This window comes from Chionomys nivalis, chromosome X, assembly GCF_950005125.1.
Source record: "Chionomys nivalis chromosome X, mChiNiv1.1, whole genome shotgun sequence".
Lineage (NCBI taxonomy): Eukaryota > Metazoa > Chordata > Mammalia > Rodentia > Cricetidae > Chionomys > Chionomys nivalis.
Window position 1 is genome coordinate 121,263,193 of NC_080112.1, and position 23,097 is coordinate 121,286,289.

Consider the following 23,097-nt stretch of genomic DNA (forward strand, 5'->3'; position numbering starts at 1 on the left):
ATAGGTTGGGGGCAGGGTTCTCTTCTTATTGCCACAGGAAAATACCCATCTTCAAAGAGTTTAAGGGACCCTGAATATTTAATTACTGATGGAGGGACATGTTCTGTAAGTATTAATTTTTTTATATATATGTCTTAAACTTTCTTTGCTTTTCCTCATATCTGTGTCTTTCTTTATATGTCAGTATATGTCCTTGTTGTTAATGTTTAAATTTCCCATAACAAGCAACAAATTTTCCTACAGTAATCTTTGAAGTTTCCAGGATGAAGATGGGGCCCCACGACATCAACTCCATCTGGTTTTTATGACGTCATGAATTTTTTTTTAAAGCGCTAATATTAGACCTGTTTTTTGGTACCAACTACAAGAGACAATTTCGAATGGTGCACATTTTTGACAACACTCTGGTCAGACCTTCTCAAAACGCTCTGAGACTAGTTACAATTCTCTTAGGTCAAAGGTTAATTTGGGAATTTTACCATCATTTGCTTTCACAGGACCCCCTAAGAAGAACGTCGCCCCCATGTCAGCTAGAAGCAATCTTAGAGGACGACGTCCCCTCTCCCAACAGAGTTTGCCCTCAGGGTTGGGGACATCTTTTAGTGGTTGGTTTAGGGTTGAGGGGATGGGGTGATAATTTTTTGAAAAAAAAAAGAGAGAGAGAAGAGGAAGAAGAAGGGGGATTAACTGGTTTTATGGGATGATTGGTATTTGTGAATTACTGTTTATAGAAAATTGTATTGGTACTGTTTCTTTTATATTGATATGTTGAATATTGAATGTGAGTGTTCCTACCTCGACTTTTGTATGAGTATGCTTATAACTTTGTCTATATTGTATTGATACATCTACCATATTACATTGTACATTTCTACCTCTGATACTATGACATTGTTTACAGTTGAAGATCATTGTCTTCATATATTGCACAGTTGTTTATTCTTTTAGTCTTCAAAGTTAGATAGGTATTGAGAATTATATGTTTGTCATATTTATTTTTAAGTTTATCAGGTCTTCTAGTTACATAGAGATTATATTTAGTATAGATACTATGATCTTCAGCCTCTTCGAAGAGCTGTAGAAAATGGCCTTTAATCTAACCTAAAATTTCTGTGCCAAAGAGACACAATTACTCCTGGCAACACCACTCTACTCCCGAGAGAACGTTGAGCACCAAAGACACTCCACTGGGAGCTTGTCTTCTTGGCAGAACTGGCCTTTGGGTTAAGAAAAGCCCATACCTCAACTTCTGACAAAGATACCCAATATCCCTAAGTGGATGAAACAGGATTGTCTTATCTTGCCAAGACAGGGTAGGATAGTCCTAAGAAAGTTCCTTGCCTTTAATAATGGTATGCCAGTTATGTTAGGCCTTAGCCAAATTTGGTTGACTCAACATTGCAAACGAGACTTTGGGTGATTGCCCAGGTAGTCAGTTGTCTCTGTCAATTGTTGCACATTTTGGATATCTCTCGATTGTTAAGTAATATTTATTCCCTTCTCAGATCTTTGACGGAGTTGAAGATTATATAATTGTAGTTACTCTCTATGTTATTTAGACTCCTTGAGATAGAATGTTTAGCAAAAGTTTTGTTCTCAATATTGTTTGTTATATTTATTATTTGTTATTATTGTATATAGTTGTATTTGGTTTGGTTCTATCTTATTTAGACAAAAGGGGGATATGTAGGGATATAGCCCCACCCATTGGGGGTGTGTTTGCCTCGGGCTAATGTTTACGGATAAATCTGCCGGGCGTGATCCCAGCAGCCCCTTTTTCTTCTTTTGCTCCGCTGTGCTCCGCGGGAACCTGTGGTCCTGTAAGTCTATTTCCTTATTAAAGCTGTATATATCTATATAATCTGTCTGCATTCATTTGAGCCACCACAGTTTACGAAGGGGGAGGTGTTGCGGGAGGTCCTTCCGCTCCTCCAGCCAATAGCCGCTGGGATACCAGCCCATTGGGGCATGGTCTCTCTCCCTTTAAAAAAGCAGCCGCTTCCCTCCTCACGCTCTCTTACTTCCTGCTCCACTTCCGGCGACTAGACTCCCTTCCTGATTGCGCAGAGGGCTGTTGTCTGGGACGGTGATCTGTAAGTTTTTTCCCCTCTAAATAAATAACCATTATATTAATCATAATTCCAAACTAACGTGGGATTGTTTGTGACTTATGCCTTCGCCTTCATGGTTGATGTTATTGACTGGGACACTCACAGCAGTGATTCTTAATGACCAAATAGGAATTGTTCTCAATAGTATCAAGGATCTCGAGTTGGATGGTCTTTCACACTCTGTTATCTGTAAAAGAAATTACAACTCTGAGGTTGATTGGAGCCTAGAAATCTCTAAAATCTTCCTCGTGATAACTTATTCATGATAATGAACAATTTCCCGATGCCCAAAAGATATAGATTAGAATGTGTTGAAGGGTAATGTTGACTGGCATGTATGTTTTGCACAAGCACAGACTGAGGGAAAAAATGTATGTCACCTTGTAATATCTTGCCTTGGGAAGTTCAGTATTAGCTTCAAACCCTGTCTATGATCCTTACTTAAAAGCATTTCACTTGCAACTTTAAGTACCAAAACAAACAAAAAAAATACAAACGAAAATCCCACATATTTAGGGCTGATCATATTTGAGAATAGCCATAAGTTCCCAAAGCCATGGTGGGAGAAAGAAAGAGGAACCTGGATCCAGGGAGAGGTAGAGTAGGCTGCAATGAGAGAAATGAGGGAAAGAGACTGATTCTTAAAATGAAACCATGATTTAAAATCTAGATATTGGTAAACATTGAATTGATTTGTGTACATGATCAAGGATGGGGAATACACTCCAAGATTAAAAATATAGGGAGGGACTTTTAGAACAGTACTCTAACATCACAGGAAACAGTTTCAACAATTAATAAATGAAACTACATGAAATTAAAACATTCAACACAAAAAGGTAACTCTCAGTAAACAGAAATCCTACGAAATATGAGTAAATCATAAGACTGTTTTGAGCAGGCAAAGATTCAAGAAAAATCATGGTTGCAAAGGCTTCTGGCCTTTGGAAGTTCAATATTAGCCTTGACACGTGTCATTAATCCTATTGTAAAATCATTTTACTTATGTCTTTAAACCAACACTAGCGAACTCACATTTAGACAGGATACCGGCAAAGAAGTGAGAAAAGAGCAGAAAGAACTGAATTTGAAGATGAGTTTTTAGGGTAGGGAGCATGCACTTTCATCTCTCCTGTCTCTCATGGTGAGTGAGAGGTTGGTTAGAAAGTCGACCAGATAGTTAGCTACCTATGTTTATCTCCTAACTTACCACAACTATTGAATACAGTGATGAAAGTTTGGGAACGCCATGCCAGGAGAGACATAATGCCAGGGCTCTCTGGAGAGGGCAGGCAGCATTGATGTTCTTACCCATGGTCCGTTCCTCTTTCTGTGGTCTTAAGAAACATTCTGACCTTGTGTTGAGTTACTTTAATGTTAGGACAGTTTCCTCCCACACACAGCTTACCTGAAGTAGTATCTTCACGACGAAAATGATGAAGGCAAAGATAATGCTACAAATAAGAATGAATACGATATTCATATTCATTCTCTGGCACCTTCATTCTTTGGCACCAGGCATGGGGGAACATCAGCTGCCTATCTAGCAGGCAAGCCTCCTGTGATAACTGTCAGGGGCTGCCTGCTGTCCCGCCTTATATGTTGCAGATGACGCCAGTACTCCTCATTGTAACCTCATAATCAATGCCTTCTGCCAGACTCATCCAGGCCATCAAGAAGGAGGTGTGCACTGAGCGCTGCCTGACTGCATGTAGCACAAAGTCATTAAAATGAGTAGAAAAAGAGAATGAGGGGGGTTGGGACACCACCAAAAAGTCACCATTATAATTAGCACCATTATGATCAGCACAGATTATAAACAGATACATCAAATATGTGAAGCAAGAGGTATTAATTCCTTCTTTATTTTAGGCCACGCACTGCGCCCCCCATCTGCGCTCTATGCACTAGAACCCAGTTCACGAGCTTCGGGCAAGGGGCTGGAGGTTGAGGAAATACACGCAGAGACAGGCCAAAACTCGGACCTCCAATCGCTGATACAAAAGCCCTTCTTTAATAGCACATGGAGGCTTAAATACCCTGCAGTCAATGATAATCCATCCTCTGATCCTCTAGGCAAAGCATAGCTTTCAGTAACTTCAATTAGAAGGCTCTAGCAGGGAAGGGCATCTGAAGGCCAGGACTCAATTAGTCTCAACAATTTTATAAAGACACAGGCTTTGCCTTCAACCTCCATCATTTACTTGATAAACATGTGTTTTGAACAATACAAAAACTGTAAGAAGTTGAAAGCTACACATTGAACAACATTACAGAATTAGAATCTAAACTTTCTCCACTCCCTGTGACTACTTCAGGATTTGCTTCAACTCTAGTCTCACCAGATTGTCAGGTACATTTGTATCATTTTTAATGTGTACTGTGATTACCATTAATGTATAAAGAAACTGCCTTGGCCTGTTGATAGGACAAAACTTAGGTAGGCAGGGAGAGTTAGGCTTTAGCTGGGAGGAAGAAGGGCAGAGTCAGAGAGAAGCCATGGAGCCACCAGAGACCAGACCTGAAATTTAGCAGGTCAGCCACAGCCACGTGGCTATACATAGATTTGTAGAAATGGGTTACATTAAAATGTAAGAGCTAGCCGATAAGAAGTTATAGCTAATAGGCCAAGTAGTGATTTAATTAATACAGTTACTGTGTGATTATTTCAGGGCTAAGTGAGCCGGGCAGCAGGGAAAAACAGCCTTCTCCAACATAGTTTTCCACTGAAAAAAACAATTGTACAGTCCTCACTAAAAATTTGTTCATTTGACATGCTGATTTCTAGGTGTGCTTTTAAAATATGGAAATAGATTTAATTGTTAAACATACATGGACTTGTAGATCTCAGTTACACACTTCTGTACCCTCAACCTCATCCATAGCCCTTCATTTCCACCTCCACTCTACTTGGTGTGCACCCGGTTTTTATATTTTCCAGCTGCAGAAATTTAACCTTTTTTATGCCATACAGTTTGTGAACTACAAGGGTAAGGCTTACGATGTTATTAAGTTCAATAAATATTTATTAAACACGTGTGTACTAAGACATCTATCATTCAGAAAATATAATTATGTGCAAAATGAATTTTACCTGGTGTGACCTCGATTGAATGTGAGACATATATTTAGCAAATGTTCTCAGAAATGGATTTATAAGTATTGAGGTAGTTTCCATTTCCTGACTACTATGAGTAGAGTAGCAATGAACACAGTGTATCTCTACAATAGTATTTTCTGTCCTTGGATGCTCTAGTTAGCAATCCCAGCAAAGTAAATAAGTGTTCCCCTTTCCTTGTGTCAACTCTGGCATTTTTTTGTCAGATGTTTTCTTGATCTTACTCTGACTGGGGTAAGATGGTATTTTAAAGTAGTTTTAATTTGCATTTCCTTAATTGAGAAGGATGCTGAATACTTTTAAAGATTTTGTTAGCCATTATTTTTCTTTTGAGACTAGTCTGTTCAGGTGGATAGTCTATGTTTTAATTGGGTCACAAGATCTTTTGAATGTTTTTTTTTTCAGTTGTTTATAAATTCTGGATATTAATCCCCTATTGGATGTATAGCTGACAAAATGTCTCTTCTGCTCTGCAGACTATGTTTTCACTCAGGGGTTTCCTTGCGATACAGATGCTATTTCATTTTATGAAGTGCCATTTCTTGATTGTATTCTTCAATTACTAAACAAATGAAGATATATTCAGAAAGTCACTTGGTATACATATATCCTTTAGGGCTCTGCTTAAGTTTTCTCTGCATTTTCAGGGCTTTAGGCTTAACACTGAGGTCTTGGGTTCACTTGAAGTTGATTTTTGTACAGGGTAAGAAATATGGCTCCAATTTCATTCTTTATCTGTGGACATTTCGTTTTCTCAGTACTATTTGTTGAAGATGCTGTTTTTTTTTTTAATTCAGGGTGAATTTTTGTCTTCTTTGCAAACCTTCAAACAATGAGTGGATAATGTAAATGTGTGGCCTACACATAAATGAAATTCTGTTCAGCTGTAGAAAAAATGAAATTTGCAAATTTGAGGATGAAACCAGAAAATATTTTACTAATGAGATCAGACAAATGCCCCGCATTTTCTGTTAATTGGGGGATCTTTAGATATGTGTATATAATCTGGTGAAGATGCAGAAACTAATTAATCAAAAAAAGAATAAGGATGAGTGAGAGAAAGGGTTTTATACAAGGTGATAGCAGGACACAGATATTAAGAAATGAAAAATGAAAAAGATGAGTGTGTACTTTGAGAAGTGGAAAGAGAGAACAACACAGATGGAGAAAGAAGGAGTAGGGATAATAAAACTAAAGATGTTTGAAAAAGCCAGTGGGAAGCATGACTTTAAGTTTAATTAAAAACATATAATATATAAATTTGTGTGTATACATAACTAGTTTAAATGATGTTACAGAACTTGGAGTGATGATGCTCCTTCTAAGAGACTATCTAACAAAACCATCAGTGGGAGGCATGGGAAGCATGCATTCAGGTTGTTGGTCAAGAGACCCCAAAACAGGACCAATTATTTTCATCGTATTTGATTGCCTCCCAGAACTTGAAAGTAATACCCTATTGCTGAAGGTAATGTACACTTTGGACATAGGACTTAGAAGAATCAAGCTGGAATTTACATGGAAGTCACTCTTCCCTAAGTACCAGCTCTCATAGTACCAGAAAGTGATATGCAAACTGCCAAGGAGAAAAGCAATCTATAATCTTACCAAAGTGAAGCATATGAACCACAATAATAACCAGCATGATAAAATATTACCAATAGTGGAACATATATCTTGGTGGTAACCAACAATCTTCTGACTGGACTTAATTCATACTAATTTAATTGGAGGGTATTCATGTCTTGTATATTAAACCTAGCTAACTGTTTCTGGCTGGTAAGTACATGGACCCTAAAGAAGAACCTATTATCATCACTTCCCTAAACCAGTATAATTTCTAACTACATTTTAAATCCTCATCCTTATACCCACAAATGTCTATAGGTCTCACTCCTCATCAATGTAGCTTCTTTTTGCAGCAAACAGAGACCATTTAAGAAATCCACAACTTGTCAAAAATGCAGACAACTGACTGTTGGATGTCCACTGCTACATCTGCAACAAAAACCCCATAGTTAAGGCTCAGGAGACATTCCAGCTGATGGGGAGGGAAGATTCTAAGAACATTAAGACTAGGACATGTGTTGTGACACAGTTGTCTTCTATTTATGACAGGAGACCTAAACCCATGAAATCTCAATTATATGGTTGCCCAAAGATTATCTGCACAACAGCATTGCCAGTTGTTGTGTTAACATGGGTGGGAGAAATCTCACATAGTCTTATGCCTAAATGAAGAGCTATAATCAATTAATGGTTGCTCAGAGAAGGGGAAGCAGTTTTATTCATGGATGATCCTCATGATTTTTGTTCAATACTCAATGGTGACCCCTAAAAATGTACATAAGAGCAATACTAAATGATCTCAGTAGGTTGTATTTATATACGAACATATGTGTATATATGTAAAATAAAGATTTTAAAAATAATAAACACACATTTCAAAATAGGGATCATTAGAAATATTTTGAGTATCTTTTGACCATTTGAAATTCTTCTGTTGACAATTCTCTATCTTTTGTGTATAGGAGGACTACTGATTTTTTTTTTTGAGTTGATCTTATATCCTGCCACTTCACTGAAGGTATTTATCAACTGTAGGAGTTCTCTGGTAAATTATTGGTGTAGGAAGTCCTTCTGTCTTTGTGTTGCTTTCATTGGCTAATAACAAAACTGCTTTGGGACTATATAGGGCAGAACTTAAGTAGGTGGGGGGGAACCAAATGGCATCTGGGAGAAAGGAAGCAGAGTAAGAGAGATGCCATAGATCCACTGAGACAGATGCTGAGAATTTTACCTGGTAGGCCACTGCCATAGGGTGATACATAGAATAATAAAAATGTGTTAAATTAATATGAGAGTTAGCCAATGGAAAGCTAGAGCTAATGGGCCAAGCAGTGTTTTATTTAATATAGTTTCTCTGTGATTATTTCGTTTCTGGGCTGCTGGGATGAACAAAGAGCTCTATCCTTGAAACAATTGGCACTCCAATGTGGTCAACAAAATCCACATAAAACCTGAGAGGGCTTTAAAAATTCTAGACATATATATGGAGGTGTGCCATAGCTCCTTTAAGAAAGGTTTTCCTGACTCAACAGCAGCAACAGAAAAAACGTTACACCATTTTAAAACGCTGCTTCTTGGGCCTTGTTGCCAGCGCAAACTCTAGCTATGGAGGATTTCAATGGCATTTGTGGGCCTGGGTGTTCCTGTGCCCACTCAGGGTCAGGAGGAGAGTAGCTGAGACCATGCTTGTGTCTTGGAGCTCCCTGCCTGGGCAGGCAGTATGATTGGGTCTACTAGGCTTGCACAGGCAGGAGAGCACGCTGATTCCTGCCCCCACACATAGAGATATTTCCAGACCATGCAGTGCGCTGCATGGTGGATTTATCTTTTACTCAGAAAAAAAAAGGGGTTTTATGCTGCATGGTGCTATCCAGGGTTTAGGTGGTAAAGATGGTTCCCACCCGACAGTCCTAGAGCTTAGGTGAACTACCTCGACCATATTTAAAACCTGAGAGAGGCGAAAGGCTGAGCCAGCACCCAGGACCACTGAGCCTAAGCTTCTTAGCATTTTAAGAAATGCTTCTGATCTAAAAATAATCACAGATATGCAATAAAGAAAAGTCCAGATAAAAAGACCTCTAAATGGGTCACAGTGTTGGAGAAATGTACTTAGGCTTGGGAGAGAAAATAAGAGTATAGAGAGTTGGATAAAAAGTAAGTCATTCAAAAAAATTCTTTAAAAAGACAAGAGTACAGATAGTCGTAGATTAACAGGATTAAAAAAATAAGCCACATAAAAATGGAAAATTCACAGAGTCTGGAATACGTATATTATTGTGTTATCTTTAAATTTTTTGACTGTGAAAGAGCTAAATACAGGGAGACATTTCATTTTATGGTCGGCTAAGCTAATCCAGCATGTATATTGTAAAGATATCTTGACTTTAGAATTTGTGTCTAAGTATATGGTGCTTTGGAAAAGAGGGTTTTCTTTTGTTTCCACAGAAGATGAGAACCTGTGGAATAATTCCAGAAAAATATGGTTTGATAGACCATTCCCTCCTAAAAAGTCATCATGTACACCTTCAAAAAATTACTTCGCCCAACTGCTGACTGAGATAAACTGAGCACACAGAATACACCATAAAGACTTGATTAACAGTGCCCCCAAACAGCAGAAAGCAGTATGGACAAAATTATGCCCATATTCCCAAATATTGTTTATCAATGTTCTTTTACATTTAAAGGGGGATATGCTATAGAGATTTGCATTGATATGGATCTTGGTTTATTGATACAAATTTAAGGTCAGTTTTGTTATATGTATTTCTGACCTTGATTAAAGTATTGTGATTGTGAAGCTCATTTAAAAATGTAGTGTATAATTAAGATATATAAGTTAATAAATAATCATCTATAATAGTCAAGCTTATAGTCATGTTAGTAAGATTTTCTAGAGTGCAAAGATATATTTTAGATGGATAGGCATTTTTCATATCTTTCAAAGACTACAGAATATGGCATTTAAAATGTTTTAAGAACTTGGGACTTTTCATGACAGTAAGACACATCAGCTCATGGCAGCAACAATCTACTTCAAGAGGAAGATAGGCATCAAAGAGGCTCCTTATGTAGTTGGTTAGACATTTGGGCAAGAAACTGCTCTTGCCTGGACTGTTGCATAAACTTGACATGCAGGAACCACAGAGCAATGACTGTTAAACTTAGCTAAAGGTAAGATGATCCTTCTGGATTCCTTCTTCATAAAAGAGTCTGAGAGATATGAAAGAAAATTACTGGCAAATTGTGAATATAGGCAGACTTGTCTTTAATATTTCCTGCTCATGGAAAAGTCTGCCAGGTACTATGGGCATGTACGCTAAACATGGATGCCCAAATGGTACAGAAAAACTTTGTGTAATGGTCCAGGCAGCAAGATGTCTCTGTCAATTCTAGAGTTTTGGAAGTTGCTTACAATGGACTTCCTGTTTACTTAGGTAATAGTATATCCTTCCAGAGTCTTTGATGAAGTTGAAGAATTTATAGTTATAGTTTTCCTTAGTTATAATAAAAGATAAAATAGATATAAATATGATGGAGGAGTTACTTTTATTTAATAAAGAAACTGCCTTGGCCCATTTATAGGCCAGCCCTTAGGTCGGTGGAGTAAACAGAGAGAATTCTGGGAGAAAGAAGCTGAGTCAGGAGTCGCCATGATTCTCCCACTCCAGACAGACGCAGGTTAAGATCTTCCCTGGTAAGCCAACTCATTGTGCTACACAGAATATTAGAAATGGGTTAGATAAATATGTAAGAGCTAGCCAATAAGAGACTGGAACTAATGGGCCAGGCAGTGATTAAAAGAATACAGTTTCCGTGTAATTATTTCGGGGCATAAGCTAGCCATGCAGGCGCCCAGGTGCCGGGGACACAGCCCTGCTGCTTTTATTTCAACAGAGTGTCACCCAACTTACATTGGTGTGGATTTAAAGGTCAATTTTGTTATATGTATATACATATTTCTAATCTTGATTAAGGTATTGTGATTGTATAGTTCATTTAAAAATGTAATGTATATAGGTTGTTAATGGATAATCTTCGATAATTGTCAAGCTTTTAGTCATGTTAGTTAGATTTTCTAGATGTGCATAGATATATTTTAGCTAGATAGGCATTCTTCATGTCTTTCAAAGACTGCAGAATATGGCGTTTAATGTTTTAATAACTTAGGGCTTTTCATGATAATGAGACACATCTGCTCCTGGCAGCACCAATCTACTTCAAGAGGAAGATGGGCACCAAAGAGGCTCTTTAAGGAGTTTGATAGCCATTTGGGCAAAAAACTGCTCTTGCCTGAACTGTTGCATAAACTGGACACAGAAAACCCACAAAAAGAGGACTGCTAAACTTGCCTAAAGGTGAGATGGTTTTTCGGGGTTCCTGATTCATAAAAGAGTCTGCGAGACATTCTGCAGGACACAGCAAAAAATGACTAAACTGTCTTTGGAATTTTCTGCTTCATAAAAATGTCTGCTGGATACTATGGGCCTGAAGGCTGAAGATGGATGCCCCAACGGTACAGAGGAACTTTGGGTGACTGTCCAGGCAACAAGATGTCTCTGTCATTTCTAGAGTTTTCTTATTTCTTGTTTACTTAGAAAATATTATATCCTTCTGGAGTCTTTGATGGAGTTAAAGAATAAATAGTTTTCCTTAGTTATGATAAAAGATAGATATAAATATTGTAACTGTAATTCTTGCTTGACAACTGTTTTGTTATATGTAATCTTACTATGTTAAAGTGAAAGCCTTTCTTTTTTGTTTAAACAGAAAAAGGGGAAATGATGGAGGAGTTACTTTCATTTAATAAAGAAACTGCCTTGGCCCATTTATAGGCCAGCCCTTAGGTCGGTGGAGTAAACAGAGAGAATTCTGGGAGAAAGAAGCTGAGTCAGGAGTCGCCATGATTCTCCCACTCCAGACAGACGCAGGTTAAGATCTTCCCTGGTAAGCCAACTCGTTGTGCTACACAGAATATTAGAAATGGGTTAGATCAATATGTAAGAGCTAGCCAATAAGAGACTGGAACTAATGGGCCAGGCAGTGATTAAAAGAATACAGTTTCCGTGTAATTATTTCGGGGCATAAGCTAGCCATGCAGGCGCCCAGGTGCCGGGGACACAGCCCTACTGCTTTTATTTCAACATAAATATTGTAACTGTAGTTCCTGCTTGATACCTGTTTTGTTATATGTAATTTTACTATGTTAAATTTAAAGCCTTCCTTTTTGTTTAAACAGAAAAGGGGAAATGGTGTAGGAGGTCCTTCTGTCTTTGTGCTGCTTTCATTGGTCAATAAAGAGACTGTTGATGGGGCAGGACTTAGGAAGGCAGGGGAAAACTAAATGGCATGCTGGGAGAAAGGAAGCAGAGTAAGAAAGATGCCATGGATCTGCAGGAGACAGATGCTGAGATTTTACCTGGTAGGCCACTGCAATGTGGCAATACATACATTAATAAAAATGGGTTAAATTAGTGTAAGAGTTAGTCAATGGAAAGCTAGAGCTAATGGGCCAAGCAGTTTTAATTAATATAGTTTCTGTGTGATTATTTTGGTTCTGGGTGGCCAGGACAAACAAGCCGCCCTCTCCTTGCAACAACTTATGTACACTATCATATCATCTGCAAATAACAAAAGTTTAACTTCTTTCTTTCCAATTTGAATGCCCTCAATACCCTTATGTTGTCTTATTGCTATTGCTAGAACTTTAAGCACTATGTTGAGGAGATTGAGAGAGTGGACAGCCTTGTCTTCTTCCTGATTTTAGTGGAATCACTTTGAGTTTCCCTCCATTTAATTTGATGTTAACTGTCAGCTTGCTGTATATTGCTTTATTATATTTAGATACAATCCTTGTATCTCTAATCTCTCCAGTTGAAGAGCTGAAAGAGGAAGAGTATGTGTAAGAAAGTCAAGACCATGAGGGGTTCACCCACTGAGACAATGTGCCTGAACTGATGGGAGCTCACCAACTCTAACTGGACTGGGAATGAACGAGTATGGGATCAAACTATTCCCCCTGAATTTGTTTGAGAGTTGGGGCAGACTGAGGGGCCTATGGCACTGGAAATTGTCTCTACTGCTTATACTGGCATTTTGGGATTCTACTCTCTTTGGATGTATACCTTGCTCAACCTGGATGTAGTTTGGAGGGCCTTGGACTTTCCACAAGGCAGGGTGCCTTGCCCTCTCTTAAGACTGGAGAGGGGTGGTGAGAGGGTGTGTGGAGGGAGTGGGAGGGGAATGGGATGAGCAGAGAAAGTGAAGATTGGGATTGGTATTTTTTAAGTAATAAAATAAAATAATAATAATGAAATATTTTGAAAAATATCTCAATGTAAAATAAACAAAAGCAATAATAGATTCAAGACTATTAAAAAAGAGTGTGGAAGCCGGGCGGTGGTGGCGCACGCCTTTAATCCCAGCACTTGTGAGGCAGAGGCAGGTGGATCTCTGTGAGTTCGAGACCAGTCTGGTCTACAAGAGCTAGTTCCAGGACAGGCTCCAAAACCACAGAGAAACCCTGTCTCGAAAAACCAGAAAAGAAAAAAAAAAGAGTGTGGATAGCATATTATATTGAAATATCATGAAACCAAACTTTGGAATATGTTTCTGTTCTGTAGCATTCTGCTTTTCACTTAATGACCTTGTAGAAAGAAGGTTTAACACTTCAAATATAAGTTGCCCTTTTCACAGGAAAAAAATGTGAATCATACGTGTTTTAAAGCTCTTCATAGTTTTTTCTAATAAAAATTAAAGAAATAGAAATGTTAGAAACTGTCAAATAACAACAATGTCATACTAAATTAAATATCGCTTAAAATTGTAAATAATTTAATATAATATATTTTGATCATGTCTGATGGGTGGAGAAATCAGGCACTTAAAAGTAATCTCACACTGGCTCAGAATTGAGAAATAGATCATTATTTATTTAGGGGAAAAACTTACAAAACCAGGATTTTCTACTTGAACAGGGAATGGAGATGATATCCAAAACAATCCCATCTAGCCAAGCAGGAATTAGGGGGAATGAGAGAAAGGGCCTAACACACTTCTGCATCCGGTTAAATAGTCTATCGTGCCATGCCTCAGTAGGCGGGTAGTTACTAGCTATGAGTCTTCCCACATCACCTCCCCATTTTGTTTAAATAAAAGAGTTCTAAACCTAATACAATTTCTTTCTTTCTTTCTTTCTTTCTTTCTTTCTTTATTTATTTATTTATTTATTTATTTATTTATTAAAGATTTCTGCCTCCTCCCCGCTACCGCCTCCCATTTTCCTCCCCTTCCCCCAATCAAGTCCCCCTCCCTCGTCAGCCCGAGGAGCAATCAGGGTTCCCTGCCCTGTGGGAAGTCCAAGGACCTCCCACCTCCATCCAGGTCTAGTAAGGTGAGCATCCAAACTGCCTAGGCTCCCACAAAGCCAGTACGTGCAGTAGGATCAAAAACCCATTGCCATTGTTCTTGAGTTCTCAGTAGTCCTCATTGTCCCCTATGTTCAGCGAGTCCGGTTTTGTCCCATGCTTTTTCAGACTCAGGCCAGCTGGCCTTGGTGAGTTCCTGATAGAACATCCCCATTGTCTCAGTGTGTGGGTGCACCCCTCGCAGTCCTGAATTTTGCATACAAATGGACGGAAATAGAAAGCACTATCCTGAGTGAGGTAAGCCAGACCCAAAAAGAGGAACATGGGATGTACTCACTCATATTTGGTTTCTAACCATAAATAAAGGACATTGAGCCTATAATGTGTGGTCCTAGGGAAGCTAAATAAGAAGGTGAACCCAAAGAAAAACATATAGGCATCCTCCTGAATATTAACCTTCATCAGGTGATGAAAGGAGACAGAGACAGAGACCCACATTGGAGCATCGGACTGAAATCTCAAGGTCCAAATCAGGAGCAGAAGGAGAGAGAGCATGAGCAAGGAACTCAGGACTTAATACAAAATTATATACAATAAGAACAAATATCCTATTCTAACTATCTTAAGTCTTATATAATAAATAACTTGACCAAGACATGAGAGGAAAGTAAATACACTTATCTAGTCTTCAACCCCATCAAAAATCTGAGAAGGGAAATAGTTACCTGAGTAATTAGGAAGTGCAATCAAACATCTTCCAAGACATGCAACAAATCACAGAGACAACTGGCTACTTGGGCAATCACCCAAAGTCACATTTGCAACATTAAAGCAACCAACTTTGGCTAAGGCTTAGAATAACTGACAGATTATTTTTAAAGGCAAGAAACTTTTCAAAAGCATCTTACCCTGTCTTGGCAAGATTTGACAGTCCTGCTTATCCATTTCTGGATACTATATATTTTGTCAGTGGATGAGGTATAGGCAGCTCCTTGCCCAAATGCTGGTTTTGCCAAGAAGAAGACAAGCTCCAAGTGGAGTGTCTTTGATGATCAACATTCTCTTGGGCATAGATTGGTGATGCCACGAGCAATTGTATCTCACTACAACAGAACTCTAAGTTATTTAAATGCCGTTTTCTACAGCTCTTTGAAGAGGCTGAAGATTATCTATCTATACAGAATATTATCTCTATGTATCTAAAGAACCTGATTAGTCTAACTATAAGTATGACAAACATAGATGAATATTGATCTATAATTCTTAATACATATCTAACATAAAGACTGAAACTGAAGGTGTAAGTCACAAACAATCCCACACCAGTTTGGAATTATGATTAATAGGGTGGTATTTATTAAAAGGGGAAAAAACTTACAGATCACCGTCCCAGACAACAGCCCTCTGCGCAATCAGGAAGGAGTCTAGTCGCTGGAAACAGAGCAGGAAGCAAAGAAAGAGCGAGGAGGGAAGTGGCCGCTTTTTTAAAGAGAGAGACCACGCCCCAATGGGCTGGTATCTCAGCGGCTATTGGCTGGAGGAGCAGAAGGACCTCCCGCAACAGAGACAATAAACATCTATAAAATAAATGAGGACAATGACCTCCAAATGTAATCAATGTGTAAGTATCTTAATCAGAATTAGAAATGTACACTGCAATATGGTAAATATATATCAATACATAAGAAATGTTTTCAACAGAGGTAGAAGCATGCATGCATACAATATTCAATATAATTTAACTTTGTATCAATATACAAGAATCTATATCAATGTAATTGTCTATAAATAATAACTCACAAATACCAATCTATTATCCCATCATCCAATTTTCCATCTTTTTTTAAAGGATCCCTGAGCTTATAAAATTCCTCCCACAACCCAGAACTGTATACCAATTATAATCAATCCCTAAATGATGTCCCTAAGCCTGATGACAAACTTTTCTGGGAGAGGGGATGTCATCTTCTAGAGTTACTTCCAGCTGTCATGGGGGCGATGTTCTTTTTAGGGGATCCTGTGAAAGTAAAATGATGGTTAAATTTCGAGAGTAATGTCTCGTAAGATTGTATTTTGTGAAGGTCTGGCCAGAACATTGTAGAAGATGTGCACCATTTCAGCTAACCAGGTTGGAACCATCTTGTGCAGCTGGTACCCAAAACAGGTCTTGTAGTAGTGCTATCAGTATCATGACATCATAAAACAAATAGGGTGATGGTATAAGCAGGGAAAATAAATACTGATTAAATAAAGGATATTAAAAAATTTCAGAGGCTAGCCGGGCGATTGTGGCGCACGCCTTTAATCCCAGCACTCGGGAGGCAGAGGCAGGCGGATCTCTGTGAGTTCGAGACCAGCCTGGTCTACAGAGCTAGTTCCAGAAAAGGTTCCAAAGCTACAGAGAAACCCTGTCTCAAGAAAAAAAAAGATTCCATCTTAAACCCGTCAGAATGGCTAAGATCAAAAATACTGATTACTACTTATGCTGGAGAGGTCATGGGGTAAAGAGAATACTCCTCCAATGCTGATGGGAGTGCAAGCTGATATAGTCACTTTGGAAATCTGTATGATGATTTCTCAGAAAATTAGGAAACAACCTACCTCAACACCCAACAATGCTACTTTTGGGTATAAACCCAAAAGATGCTCAATCGTACCACAAGGACATGTGCTCAACTATGTTAATAGCAGCATTATTTGTCATAACCAGAACCTGGAAATAACCTAAATGCCCTTTGACTGAAGAATGGATAAAGAAGATGTGGTACATTTACACAATGGAGTACTACAGAGTGGAAAAAATAATGACATCTTGAAATTTGTGGGCCAATGGATAGATCTAGAAAACACCATATTGAGTGAGGTAACCCAGACCCAGAAAGACAAATAACATATGTATTCACACATAAGTGACTTTTAGACATAAAGCAAATAAAAAACAGCCTACAATTCACAATCCCAGAGGACCTGGACAAAAAAGAGGACCCTAAGAGAGACATATGTGGATCTAATCTACATGGAAAGTAGAAAGAGACAAGATCATCTGAGTACGTTGGGAGCATGGGGATAATGAGAGCAGGTAGAAGGGAAGGGTGAATGGAGGGAAACCGAGAAAAATGTATAGCTCAATTAAAAATAAAGAAATGTAAAATAGTACATGTACTCTTTGTCTCTTTCTTTCTTTTTTTAAATTATTTTGGATATTCTTTTATTTGTGTAATATTATTGAATTAATTTTATTTTTGAGTTTTCAGATTTCATTTGTTTTATTCTATTTATTTATTTATTTATTAAAGATTTCTGCCTCCTCCCCGCCACCACCTCTCATTTCCCTACCCCTCCCCCAATGAATTCCCCCTCCCTCAGCAGCCCGAAGAGCAGTCAGGGTTCCCTGCCTTGTGGGAAGTCCAAGGATTTCCCACCTCCTTCCAGGTCTAGTAAGGTCAACATCCAAACATGGTTTAGTTCTCTTTCTTTTTAACCTGTAGAGACTCCCTTTAAGAGAGGGCAAAGATCTCCACACAGCTGCAGCTGCAGTTAGCTACAAACTAGCTGATAAGTTTTGTTACATATCTTCAAAGAATGCCTGTGTCTCTAAGAATTTTCCTTGTAGTTTTTTTATTTCTAACAAGTTGCTAATGAGTGGACACACACACATTCACACACATCTGTAAATATGCAGCAGCAGGAGAAATAAGATTGAAAGATTAAAAAAAAATGTAAAAAAAATAAGACACAAAAGAAGAAGAAAGAATGTAGAGTAATTAGAATAATAATGAATTGGAATAGAAATTTGTAATAGAGAATTGGAATTAGAATTGAGGGAGAATTGAAGCTAAGAAATTATTGACAATTAGGGCAAGAAAATTAGAATTAATACTGAACAATAAAGAGACATGACTGGAACTGAAAGCATGAGTCTTTTCCCTCAGATTAGAGCTATCCTAAGATACTTTTCGCTATGCTGAGGCAACCTGATGGAACCCTGGGAGGAAGTAAGCAGAGCTGGACTCTGTTGACTTTCGATACCATTCCGAACTTGGAGTTTCTCTCTTTGTGCTGTCTTTGGATCTGGATGTAGAACTCTCAGCTATCATGTCTGCCTATGTATCGCATGCTCCTTATTTGCCATGATGACAATGGACTAAATCTCTGAAGCTATAATCGAGCCCCAATTAAATGCTTTCTAAGAGTTGCTATGGTCATGGTGTCTCTTCACAGCAGTAAAACATTGACCAAAACTCTGGTCTTTGTGCATGATATGCTGGTCTAGGGACAGGGCTGAATTCATATGTCTTGAGATCCACTTTCCATAGCCTTTGGACTGCACTAGTAGTGGAGGCAGGGGGAAATGTGCAAATTTAAAGTCTCAAAATGCTGATGGGAGATCTCCAGGAAGTGTTGATGATGGATATGGGGACTGGAAAGAGGAGCCAAGCAGATCAAGAATCAACAATTCCTTATTCAATTAGACTTCCTGCAACTTCCCCAATATCTATAGCTCCTACTTTGCCATTGTGATGTGCGAGTGTCATATATCAATCTGTTGATTTCATTGGTTAAGTAATAAAGAAACTGCTTGGCAGTGATGTGGGAGTGTCATATATCAATCTGTTGATTTCATTGGTTAAGTAATAAAGAAACTGCTTGGCCCTCATAGGTTAAAACATAGGTGGGTGGAGTAAACAGAATAGAATGCTGGGAGGAAGAGGAAGTGAGTTCAGACTCGACAGCTCTGCTCTCTGGAGCAGACGCCATGCTCTCCTCTCCAGAGTAGATGCGATGAAGCTCTGACCCAGGATGGACATAGGCTAGAATCTTCCCGGTAAGCGCACCTTGGGGTGCTACACACATGAATAGAAATGGGCCAAGCAGTGCTTAAAAGAATACAATGCATGTGTCATTATTTTGGGGCATAAGCTAGCCAGGCGACCATGAGCTGGGGCAGCAGGAACACAGCCCACAGCTCCTACTACAGATGGCGCCCAGACATGGGGCACTGAATCTACAGAAAGCTTGAGAAAGCTTGGGAAAGAATAGAGTAAAGCATGTTTTCTTGGTAGCAACAATTTCTCGGGTCTGCTCTGCCTGCTAGAGGCAAGCAAGCGCTCTCATCTAAGAGAGGCTTCCTGACTCAGCTTCAGCTGCAAAACCCTGCAGCTCATTAAGAGGTCCTGCCACAAAACACTTAAATGGTATTGATAAAAGCTGACTGAATGCTTGTTTGTTTTCGGCCGTAGCAAAAAAAAAAAAAAAAAAAAAAAAAAAAAAAAAAAAAAGTTGTGCTGTTTTAAAATGCTGGCATTCTGGTCCATCCTGCCAGGGCAAACTCTGACTGTTTGAGTCAGGAGGGCCGACTACAGAGAGAGGACTTGATTGTTGTCTGTGGACGTAATGCTGCAGTTTGCTTGTTGGCAAAGACCTTGAAACGCCACAGAGTTGTGGTGATAAACATGGCTACAGCCGGTACCTCCGCCATGAGGCTGGAAAGCTAAGGAATGGCCTGGATTTAGCTGGCAAAGCCACGGCTTTAATCCTACCCATATTGCTCAGTAATTTAAAGGCTCGTGTGGTCAGAAAAAGAGAGAGATACAGTAAAGAGACATTCAAAGACAAAAAAACTTTAAATGATTTACAGTGTGTTTAAAAATATATGCAGGCTGAAAGATAAAGTTCTTAAAAGTAAAAAAACAAAAATAAGGAAGTAGTTGGGTGTGGTAGTACACACCTTTAATCCCAACACTTGGGAGGCAGAGGGAGATTGACCTCTGAGACTTCAAGGTGTGGTAGCACACGCCTTTAATCCCATTGCCTGGGAGGCAGAGACAGACAGATCTCTGTGAGTTCAAGGACAGCCTGGTCTAAAGAGTTATTCCAGGACGAAGATATACAGAAAATATAAACTAAAAGTAAAAGTAAACAAAATAGAGTTAAAATAAAGTTGCACAAAGATGGAAAATACACAGAGAATCTTGATACTGTATGCTATTATGCTCTGTTTGAATTGTTTTAATGCTGAGGAAGGAGCAACAGATGCTAAAAGATATTTGTTTATAAATGCTGCTGAACTAATCCAAGATAGATATTTTCAAAATACCTTGACTTCAGAATTTGGATCTAAGGATATGATACTTTGGAAAAGAGTTTCTTCTTTTGTTTTCACAGAGGATGAGACTCTTTGGATTGCTTCTATTTCAATATGGTATGATAGACCACGCCCTCCTGAAAGGTTGCTGTGAACACCTTCAGAAAATTACTTTACTCAACTGCCGACTGAGATGACCCTGGCACACAGGTTACTCCATGAAAGATCTGAATAACAGCGCCCCCATTCAGCAGGAAGCAGTTTGGAGAGAAAAAACTGCGCCCATGTTCCCATATATTGTTCATAAATGTTCTTTTACATTTAAAGAGGGAGTTGATATAGATGTGAATAATTTGCATTGATATGAATCTTGGTTTACTGATATTAATTTAAGGTCAATTTTATTATATGCATATGTATTTCTGATATTGATTAAGGTATTGTGATTGTGTAGTTCATGTAAAAATGTAATGTATATAGGTTGTTAATGAATAATCATTGATAATTGTCAAGCTTTTAGTAATGTTAGTTAGATTTTCTAGATGTACATAGATATATTTTAGATAGGCATTCTTCATATCTTTCAAAGATTATAAAATATGGCATTTTAAGTGTTTTAATAACTTAGGGTTTTTCTGACAATGAGACACGTCTGCTTCTGGCAGCACCAATCTACTTCAAGAAGAAAGAAGATGGGCATCAAAGAGTTTGGTAGCCATTTGGGCAAGAAACTGCTCTTGCCTGGACTATTGTATAAACTGGACACAGAGAACCCACAGAGAGAGGACTATTGAACTTGCCTAAAGGTGAGATGATCTTTCGGGGTTCCTGATTCATGAAAGAGTCTGCGAGACATTCTGCAGGACACAGCAGATAGTGACTGACTGCCTTTGAATTTTCCTGCTTCATGGAAATGTCTGCTGGATACTATGGGCCTGTAGGCCTAAGATGGATGCCCCAACGGTACAGAGAAACTTTGGGTGACTGTCCAGGCAGCGAGATGTCTCTGTCATTTCTAGAGTTTTAAAAATTGCTTACTTTTTGTTTGCTTAGGTAATATTGTATTCTTCTGGAGTCTTTGATGGAGTTGAAAAATAGATAGATAGTTATAGTTTTCCATTGTTATGATAAAAGATAAAATAGATATAACTGTTGTGTTATATGTAATTTTGCTATGTTAAAGTTAAAGCCTTCCTTTTTTTTGTTTAAACAGAAAAAGGGGAAGTGATGTGGGAGTGTCATATATCAATCTGTTGATTTCATTGGTTAAGTAATAAAGAAACTGCTTGGCCCTCATAGGTTAAAACATAGGTGGGTGGAGTAAACAGAATAGAATGCTGGGAGGAAGAGGAAGTGAGTTCAGACTCGACAGCTCTGCTCTCTGGAGCAGACGCCATGCTCTCCTCTCCAGAGTAGATGCGATGAAGCTCTGACCCAGGATGGACAAAGGCTAGAATCTTCCCGGTAAGCGCACCTTGGGGTGCTACACACATGAATAGAAATGGGCCAAGCAGTGCTTAAAAGAATACAATGCATGTGTCATTATTTTGGGGCATAAGCTAGCCAGGCGACCATGAGCTGGGGCAGCAGGAACACAGCCCACAGCTCCTACTACACCATTGCCTCCATGAGAAATGTGCTCAACAAATCAGAAAGCTCCTGTCTGTGGTGGTGATATTATTAGTGTGTTGCCAAGGAGGACACACTCATGTTCATCTGCTGCTGTCACCCCTCTAAATGCATGTCACCTGAGCAGAGACTGTTTTCTGTTTTATCATGGAAAGGATTCCTCTTAACTGACTTTAAAATAAAAAAAAAACTTCTTAATGAAGCTCAATCAGAAGGAATGGGGAAATAAGTCAAAGGGGCATGGATTTTCAAAGATAAACTTGCATGTTTAGAGTGTCACTCCAGAATCTCCTTTTAATGTCATCCTGCACCTGGAAGGCCACATGGCTCTTTAATAAGCCATATTTAGAGATATTTTAAGGGGAAAAAGCAGCATACAGAAAATATACACAGGATCCATAAAAATGTTTCTTTCTTCTCCATTATGTTGGAAAAACTATTTCATGTTTCAGTTTATCAGAAGCACAAAATATAGTATTAACTGTATTAAAATGAATACTTGATAGGTGACATAGAACTGTTTTTATTTTATGTTTTTATAATATAATTCTTCTATGGACTGTTAGTGTCTGCTAATCATCTATTTCACCAACATGATTAGTTAAAGTTTATCATCAGGATGAAAGTATTGGAGAATTGTGTCTAATAGGGTTCAAACCTGTGGTGTCAATTGCTTTCTGGGGTCATAGAATGGATTCACAGAAACAAGGACACTCCTGAACAATTCATTATGTGATTGTATTTCTCATTATTCACAGAAAGTAAGCTTGACACCCAAGACCTCTAACCAGTGTGATCCAAAATTTGTTTGTCCAATGAGAATATTCCAAATCAGTGGTCACAGGAAGAAAATCATAGACCTCCTTGGCCGTGGGGATTATATATAAGCTACAAGAATTAACCTTGAAAACATGGTGAAAGAAGCCAAATCCCAATACAAGTATTGTATGAAAACATTGCTTAAATGTCCAAAATTAATAAAACTATGGGGGCAGAAAAGTTTAGCATGGTTGAGGAGAAGGGATGGTTAGATAGTGACTGTTAATGGATATGCTCTGAGACTAGTTAGTGGTCATTGCTGTGCATATACTAAGACACATTAAATTTTACACTTAAAATATGCTAAGTATGGCATATTGTAGTATATGAACTGTATATTAATTTTTAAATGAAGTAACCATGAAAAAATGGAGAATGTATAGGCACACAGTGTGTGTA